This window comes from Tamandua tetradactyla, chromosome 6 (genome assembly GCF_023851605.1).
Source record: "Tamandua tetradactyla isolate mTamTet1 chromosome 6, mTamTet1.pri, whole genome shotgun sequence".
NCBI lineage: Eukaryota > Metazoa > Chordata > Mammalia > Pilosa > Myrmecophagidae > Tamandua > Tamandua tetradactyla.
Genome location: NC_135332.1, coordinates 62059775 through 62067324, shown reverse-complemented (window position 1 = coordinate 62067324; position 7550 = coordinate 62059775). Strand labels below are relative to the sequence as shown.

At 48.6% G+C, this 7550-nt stretch overlaps 5 non-coding genes across 5 annotated transcripts; 4 read left to right on the top strand and 1 right to left on the bottom strand.

The window, feature by feature from the left end:
* The first annotated feature begins 175 nt into the window (after positions 1-175).
* On the top strand, positions 176-249 carry TRNAT-AGU (transfer RNA threonine (anticodon AGU)). The gene has a single exon. It is a non-coding gene; the product is annotated as a tRNA-Thr (tRNA).
* A 2970-nt stretch (positions 250-3219) lies between these two features.
* On the top strand, positions 3220-3291 carry TRNAP-CGG (transfer RNA proline (anticodon CGG)). The gene has a single exon. It is a non-coding gene; the product is annotated as a tRNA-Pro (tRNA).
* Positions 3292-3770: 479 nt separating this feature from the next.
* TRNAD-GUC (transfer RNA aspartic acid (anticodon GUC)) lies at positions 3771-3842 on the top strand. The gene has a single exon. It is a non-coding gene; the product is annotated as a tRNA-Asp (tRNA).
* A 757-nt stretch (positions 3843-4599) lies between these two features.
* On the bottom strand, positions 4600-4671 carry TRNAG-UCC (transfer RNA glycine (anticodon UCC)). Its single transcript has one exon. It is a non-coding gene; the product is annotated as a tRNA-Gly (tRNA).
* A 496-nt stretch (positions 4672-5167) lies between these two features.
* Positions 5168-5239, top strand: TRNAW-CCA (transfer RNA tryptophan (anticodon CCA)). The gene has a single exon. It is a non-coding gene; the product is annotated as a tRNA-Trp (tRNA).
* The last annotated feature ends 2311 nt before the right edge of the window (positions 5240-7550 follow it).

Genomic DNA, 7550 nt, shown 5'->3' with positions numbered 1-7550 from the left:
GGAGCTTTCCTGGCTTTTCTCAATTTCATGGGAATCACAAGTGGACGGAGTGCTGCATAAAACCGCAGTGAGTAGTCAGGTTAACTTCAAACAGAGCCCAAAATGTAATTTAGGTGGCTGCACACCGAGCCTTAAATTTCTATAAGGTATTTTCGGTCGACAGTTATGCAGTGCTGGCGCCGTGGCTTAGTTGGTTAAAGCGCCTGTCTAGTAAACAGGAGATCCTGGGTTCGAATCCCAGCGGTGCCTTTCTTTCTACTTAGATAAGACTGATAACGCCTCTTTTTACACCAAAGAATGCTAGAGTTCCGAGAAGTTCCCGCACTCATAGCACCCAGATTTACCCGTTTATGTACCTAGCCCAGCTGCCAATCACTTGAGCCCACCGTCCCCAAATGTCGACCAAGACGGGAAATTTGCGCAAATTTACACTTCTCTCTACTCAGCTGACGCCCCAGTAGTGCTAGCCCCGGGTGCCACCTCAAATTGGGACAGAGGTCCCCCCACTACATTATATTTCCCTTTTGGCTTTGAGACTCCTAATCCTCCCTCCTTCCTTCCCTTCCTTTCTCTCTTTCTCCCTTATTCTTTCTTTTCTTTTATGGTTTCTATGAGCAGATCCTGTACCAGGCTCTTGCTCTCCACAATCAGAGTTAGGGATTAGCGGAAGGAGACGGCTGGCCTGTTTCTGCAAGAGGGCGCAGAAAAAAGCGCTTAGGCTACATGGACAGGGAGGGGGTAGAAGAAAGAGCCATTCCCTACAGGGTCTTCGCGTGGAAGGGCAGGGCGGTGTGGTGACCCCTAAAGGCAGGCTGGTGAGGGTAGAAGTAAATGCCAGGGAAAAGGAGGCCAGAGGATGAACCCGTAAGGCTGTCGGCAAGGCTGAATCTCCTTGAAAGCTGAGCAGAGAGGTCTAACCCTTTGGCCAGTAAGCTCCTGTAGGAAGTCTGAGCACAAGTGTTGACTCAAATTAATTGCTATGTCGAGGTGACAAGTCCACCACGGCCAAGAACACTTTTACACCAAGCAAGGGGTCAGACGCTGTACATTGCTCTGTGCTCCTTTCCTCAGAGAACACAGCCACAATGCAATGCACTGAGGGCAGTGACAAAGAGGGACAAGGTGCTGGGGGAAGACAGAAACATGGCACCTCTCCTGGGCTTGCGAGTGGAGGGTGGTCAGAAGAAGGTTGGTAGAGGGAAGGAGGGAGGTAGCTCAGTCTTAATGACCAAGAAGAAATTTGTCATATGTTCTATTAACATCTACTGTGTACCAGAGATTGCGCTGAGCCAGGGAAATATGGGAGGGGACAAAATAAATGGAAATCTCCACTCTCCTGAAGTATAAAATAAAAATGAAATTATAAAGTATGCTAGATAAGTGCTAGGTAGGAAAAAACCTCAAGGAATTAGAGAGTGTGTGCTTGTATGATGGGAGTGAGGGTGTTGCTTGCTCCAGGACAGTTACAGGAGAGATGGAGAAGAGGGGACATGGACAAAGTTCCTTAAGGATAAAGGAACGATAAGATTCAGTAAGTGGCTGGATATGGAATCTGAGGAAGAGGGAGAAATTTAGAATGATGCCAGAGTTCTACTTTAGGAGAGGGCTAGAGCTGGGGGTAAGCTGGGGGTTTGCACCAACTCAAATTCATCAAAAAGATCTTTTCACCCTTCTCGGCCGGATATGTTTCTAACAATTGTGACTTCCAAAGTTATACCTTGGAACTCAATTTTTCAACGTAAAATGTTGATTCATTATAATGTAAAATACCTCCACCAGAGTTTAAACAATAACCAGCTGTTTATAATTTGGTTCTTGGGTTCTAAAAGTGAGGGTCCATGGTTGGAGCTTCAAGGTATCTGTGAACTCCATTTTTCTAGGAAGGGTCATCCTTTGTTCTATAAAGGATTTAGGACCCAGCTTCGGTGCAGATTAAGCACCTGCGGGCAGATAACGGAGAGATGACTTTGGGGGAGGGCTGGGAACCAAGAGGAGGAATTGGAAAAGTGGGGGCATGCCAGAATATCAGCCCCGGGCACTTTTCATCCCCCTGAAAGGCTTGGGACCCAGACAGGAGAGGCAGGGCTGTCCACTGTGCCTTCCCTCGCTGTCTGACCAGGAACATGGGGAAAGAAAAATTAGAGCCCTCCTTGCTCAAGGCATTGGGAAAGACCTGGTCGCATAAATCAGGCAATTGGGTCATGGCATAAGATGGTTCAGCCCAGAGTTACCTCCCCAGGCTAGTCCAGGACCACCACAAGTTAGATCCTGCCGCTGCTTGGAGGAATCTCCTGAGCACAGGCTGAACGGAAGAGAGGCAAGCACGTGGCCTGCAACTGAGCTCTCCAGGTTTTTCCAGTTCTGTTGGCAGCCCCCAGGTGGGAGCCTGATGTTAAGACCGTGGAGGCTCACCCAGCAGACTTGCCTTGGACCGTGTCCACCCCGGCCCTTACGCCAGAGTCAGTTACCTTTTGGATCTATGGGCGGCATGTAGGAGGGTCTCCTTCTGGGCCTACCTAGGAGGGAACTGGAGAGTGGAGGCAAACGGAGGGTTAGGGAAGTCGGATCTTAGGGGCGAGAAGCTAGAAGGGCATTAGGCGACAGAATCGGCCCCCTTCCACGCATCCCCTAGGTTGGAAAGCTGGTCCGGGTTCTGCCGCCCCTACGCTCCAGCCACCAGCTCAGCCACACCTCCTTCGTGGGGTCATGGCCCCAGGAATTACTCCCTCTGAACATTTTCCTGAGCACAGCCACTCGGTCTGGGGTGACTGTGGGCTATCGAGGGGTCCGGTCCAGGACTTGCCCTGTCTGTCATCCCAGGAGGATGGACAGATGTAGGGACGGAGCGAGCGGCTGGCTGGGAGTAGGCGTGCTGGGTGCTGGGTGCCGGGCGGCTAGCGGAGCGGAGAGCGGAGACCCCAGGTTAGGGAAAGGCACCACCACCTTGATCTTCAGGAGCGGGAACCCGGATGCTCGAGGCAGACCCAGTAGGGCGGCGCTGGAGAGATCCTGCGAACCCTCCCTCCCCCTTTCCCGACGATATATCCTACGAGGAATGGACGCCAGCGTGCCCGGGGCCCAGAGCCCAACTTCCGCGTGTCAGTTTCGGTGTGGGAAGTCCCTGAAGGCTCGCCAAATCAATCCCACCGTGCAGCGTGGCCCTCGGACCGCAGCGGGTCTAACGACCTCTAAAGGTCCTCTCGGCCCGCGGCCCCCGTCGGCTCGTTGGTCTAGGGGTATGATTCTCGCTTCGGGTGCGAGAGGTCCCGGGTTCAAATCCCGGACGAGCCCTCTTTTACTTTTCGCGGAGCTCGCTAGAGTGCCCCAAGGTGGCGGCAAGGAGCTCGCAGTACGTGTCCAGGCCGGCCAAACCCCCGACTTGCACAAGGCACCCACTTTCTGTTTCTGCTTCCCTCCACCACCTTCCTACTTGATCCCTCAATTCTGCAAACAGATCCCCGATTTCCGGTTGACCGATGTCTGTCAATCTAAGGTTTGAGAGCGAAGTGGGATTCCTTCGGAGGTTTGTTCGGCAGAGTCCAGGGACAGGCAGAACTCGGGTCCCTGCAGCGTTGAAGGCTGTTTTTCTGGCCTCTCTCGGACACTGCCGCTCGTTTCCGCCCTTCCCTGAAGACTTCCGCACAGTCGTGATCTCTGGTCAACGTTTTCTAGTGCTGGAGGACCAGAAACCATGGAGACTTCACGTTTAGTAACCTGAGGGCCTCCACGATCTCAGATCAGGAGTATCGAGCAATCCCTTTCTAGCTCACTCCTCGTTAGTATAGTGGTGAGTATCCCCGCCTGTCACGCGGGAGACCGGGGTTCGATTCCCCGACGGGGAGGTGTAGTCTCTTCTTAATTTTTTTTTTTTCCTTATTAAATCCTGTTTAGTTAGAAAATCCTGTCTTGTTGCCTCAGGACACACAAAAAAGGAGAGGCATAGAAAGAAAAACCGTGGCCTCCCTCCCAACTTCACACAGTAAAACGTTTATAATTTATAGTTACAATTTAATTAACTTGCACTGTAAACGTGTGGTCAATCTTTTTCTTCCTTTGCATTAAATAAATTTATTATACGTGTCCGTTGAAAATAACTTAGAAAACACAGGCAAACAAAACAAAACAGACACATCTCCCGAAATTCCATAACCAGACAGGACAACCTGCGCGGTGTTGTCTCCCTGATAGAAATGCTCATTTTCAGACTCCGCCTGAAATTGAGCAAGAAGGTTTCGTACCCCCCCGACGCGGGATGTTGGGCAGGAGCCCCTCACAGGGTGCCAAAATGAGTTTGGTTTTTGGTTTTCTTTCGTCTCCCCACTTGGGGTGGTTGGATTTGCACCCGGACCCCACGCAGCTTCAGCAATCCCAGCCGAGGTCAGGCGTTGGGAGGGGCGCGGACTGGACAATCCGTCGGGAGCGGGATCTCTAGGTACACTACGGCCGGGGTCGCAAGTGTGGCGGGGAGCAGGTGCCCCGGAAAGGAGGGTGTCTTTACGGTACCCTAGAACGCGACGTGCTACAGCCCTGGAAACGCGATGGAAAAAAGAAAAACAACGGTTCCTCCGACCATTTGGAAAAAAAAAAAAAAAAAAAAGCTGCGTTGGCCGGGAATCGAACCCGGGTCAACTGCTTGGAAGGCAGCTATGCTCACCACTATACCACCAACGCCACGAGAACTAGCTCTGTTTCTAATCTTTTTCAAGGATGAGGGACTAGGCGGGCCTCGAGACCGATTACATCCGGTCTACAGAGGAAATGACTAAAGATACCGTGGAAACTAAAGAGATTTTCTGAGCATCGACAGAGCCCAGATTAAAGATTTATCAGGGGCCGAGGAAGCGGCGAGACCGTGATGACTTCTCATCGCCAGAAAATGTATAAATATATAAAAATAATTATGCGTTGGGGGGGTTCAAATGGGCTACGAGGTTAAAGGATAAGGCCTTCAGCCAAATGCAAATAAGCACAATGAGCCCCTCTTCGTCATTTATCCGAGGAGTCTTTGTTAAACCATGAGTTAAATTCTTATATGTGCGCGCATCTTGCCCTCTCGCGGTCCCGAAACTCACGCAAAAAATCTTAGGGAAAATGTGAGGGTAAAGCTCCGCCCCTCTTGATGACGAAGCATCTGTTCATGCTATCCCTCAAACGCAGGCCGCTAGCCGGCCTCGTGGCGCAACGGTAGCGCGTCTGACTCCAGATCAGAAGGTTGCGTGTTCAAATCACGTCGGGGTCAAGGGCAATATTTTCGGAGTCAAAATTGATTGTGACCTTTTTAGGGGGGCTGATGGTGAAAAAAAAACTAATTGTATGCGAATAACGTGAACCTGAGTGTTTGTACGAGTGTTTTTTTATAGTATGAATAAAATACAAAATTTGGAACATGTAATTCTCATTTTACTGGTTGCCCCTATCAGTAAATTAACAGTAATATAGTTAATCTCATAAATATTTAGGTATCCTAACACAGACCTTGTTAATGAACAGTCACCAATTCTTGGTCAGAAAATGTACTTGCAGCAAAAAACAATTCTTTATTGGACATACATAGCAAGATTTAATATCTTTTAAATTAGTGATAGTCATTTATAATAATTTTCCTAAACCACTATTTTCTTTCTTTCTTTTTTTTTGGCAGTTTAACTTCTATTTGCCAATGATGTCCATAATCTTGTTCTCCACGATTTTCACTTATCATAATAATATAAATACGCTTCTATAGATTTTATAATTTTAATGACCATCTAAAATTCAAGGACCATTCTGCAAATTATTAAACAATTCTTCTAACCTTCCTCATTTTGGTTATCTGGCTACCTGCCCTTCTTTCTTATTATTTAAAATGTTGGTGTAAGCATTGTCATGTTGCCTTTTTTCTTTGCCTCTGATGAATTAGATCTATGACATAAATTCCTGAAACTTGGGTTCCTCAGTTAAAGGGCCTCCTTATTTGTATGGATAATTATACTGCTGTCCAAATGGTTATGTCACTTTTTCTAGCAAAGATAACCTGTCTTTCTTTCGATTTTCTTTTTTCTTAACTATTGTCTTCATTGTTACCTTCTTATATTCAGATGTTTGGTTCACATTCAAAATTATATTTTTAATCATCTCTGATGTTCTACCTTGTCACCTTGAAGTAGAACGCAGATGTATTAAATACAAATATTACCTTTCCCCAGAATTCTCGGAAGTTTCTAGAAGCCCGGAGCCGCATGTATTTTTGCTGCCTACAGTAAAAGACAATCAAACAAGCAAATCCAGGCCAGCAACCCCATAGGCCTTGTCTTTCCCAGTAGAAAATCTCTTTCCTTGAAATCTAAAAGGAGGACGGCTGGAAAGAAATTTGGACTGCAGACCTGGGCCAGAGTTGGCATCTGTGCCCTGCCCCTGTGTCCCCTGCCCTGCCCTTCTGCCAGAGTGGCCACTGGGGCACATGTGCCAAGGCAGAGGCGGACAGTGCACCAGCTGTTGTTGCAGAAACTGTGCATGCTTAAAGAACTGTTGACGCCTTTGGCCAGAAAGCAGCTCAGCAACCGGGGCCACGTGACAGTGATGTGGGGTAAAATGACCCCAGAGTCCAGCTCCAGAGGCTTGAATTAGTTATTGTATACAGAGTCACAAAATGGTAATTTTCTAATTCTATCTTTTCTTCTACGTTTACTCGCCAGCATTAGTTCATAAAGAAGATCCTTCTCTCATCCACTGCGTCCAGGTGATTTAGTGGCTGTGATCATTAAATTGAGTATTTTTTAGATGCCAGAAGTGCGAAGTGCTTTCCCAACTTGACTTCGTTGGGTTCTGGCTACGACCAATGCAAGGCTGTCTAACTACCTCCGTGTTAGAGCTGACACTTACAGGCTATTAAGCATAAATGACACTCACAGGCATTGAGCATCTTGTCTGAGCAACGTGGGTTGCAAGCGGCAGGCTCAGAGTCAAATGTGTGACACCCACACCCGTGCTCCCCCAGGCTCTCTCTACTGCTTCATGTTGCCTGTCCTTCCATGACACCTTATTTCATGAATGACTACTGTGTGAAGTGGGTGGCTCCGGAGAGACCAGGGTGGTTGGAAAGTGGGGTTTGCAGCCCAGAAGAGCACAGGGCCTACCAGGGATTCATTTAGGATCTGGCCACACTTCCCCAGAGTTAACAACCACCGCTGAATATGGCCTTAGGCCTCAGGCAGGGGCCCTCCCATTTGCCGCACTCCCCATCACTCCATGTTGTCTCCCCAGCTCTGAAGCCAAGCTCCACTTGTTTTGCTTATACCTTTTCTACTTGGTTCCTACACCACCCTGGCGCACTCTTGGAAAACCTGGCATATAGTGTAAAGTCTCTTCCCCTCCTGTGAGTGATCCAGTGTGCAGCAGCCATTGTCCGGTGTCCAGTGCCCACTGCACCCACTGCAATATCATTGAAATAGGCAAGTTCTGCGAGGTCTCCAACCTCCAGCACATCCTTGTAGAGCTTGTCATCGCAGTTGACAGGTACGATGCCTTGGTTTTACCTCTTCACCTGCTCACAACTATTGTGTGGGGGTCAC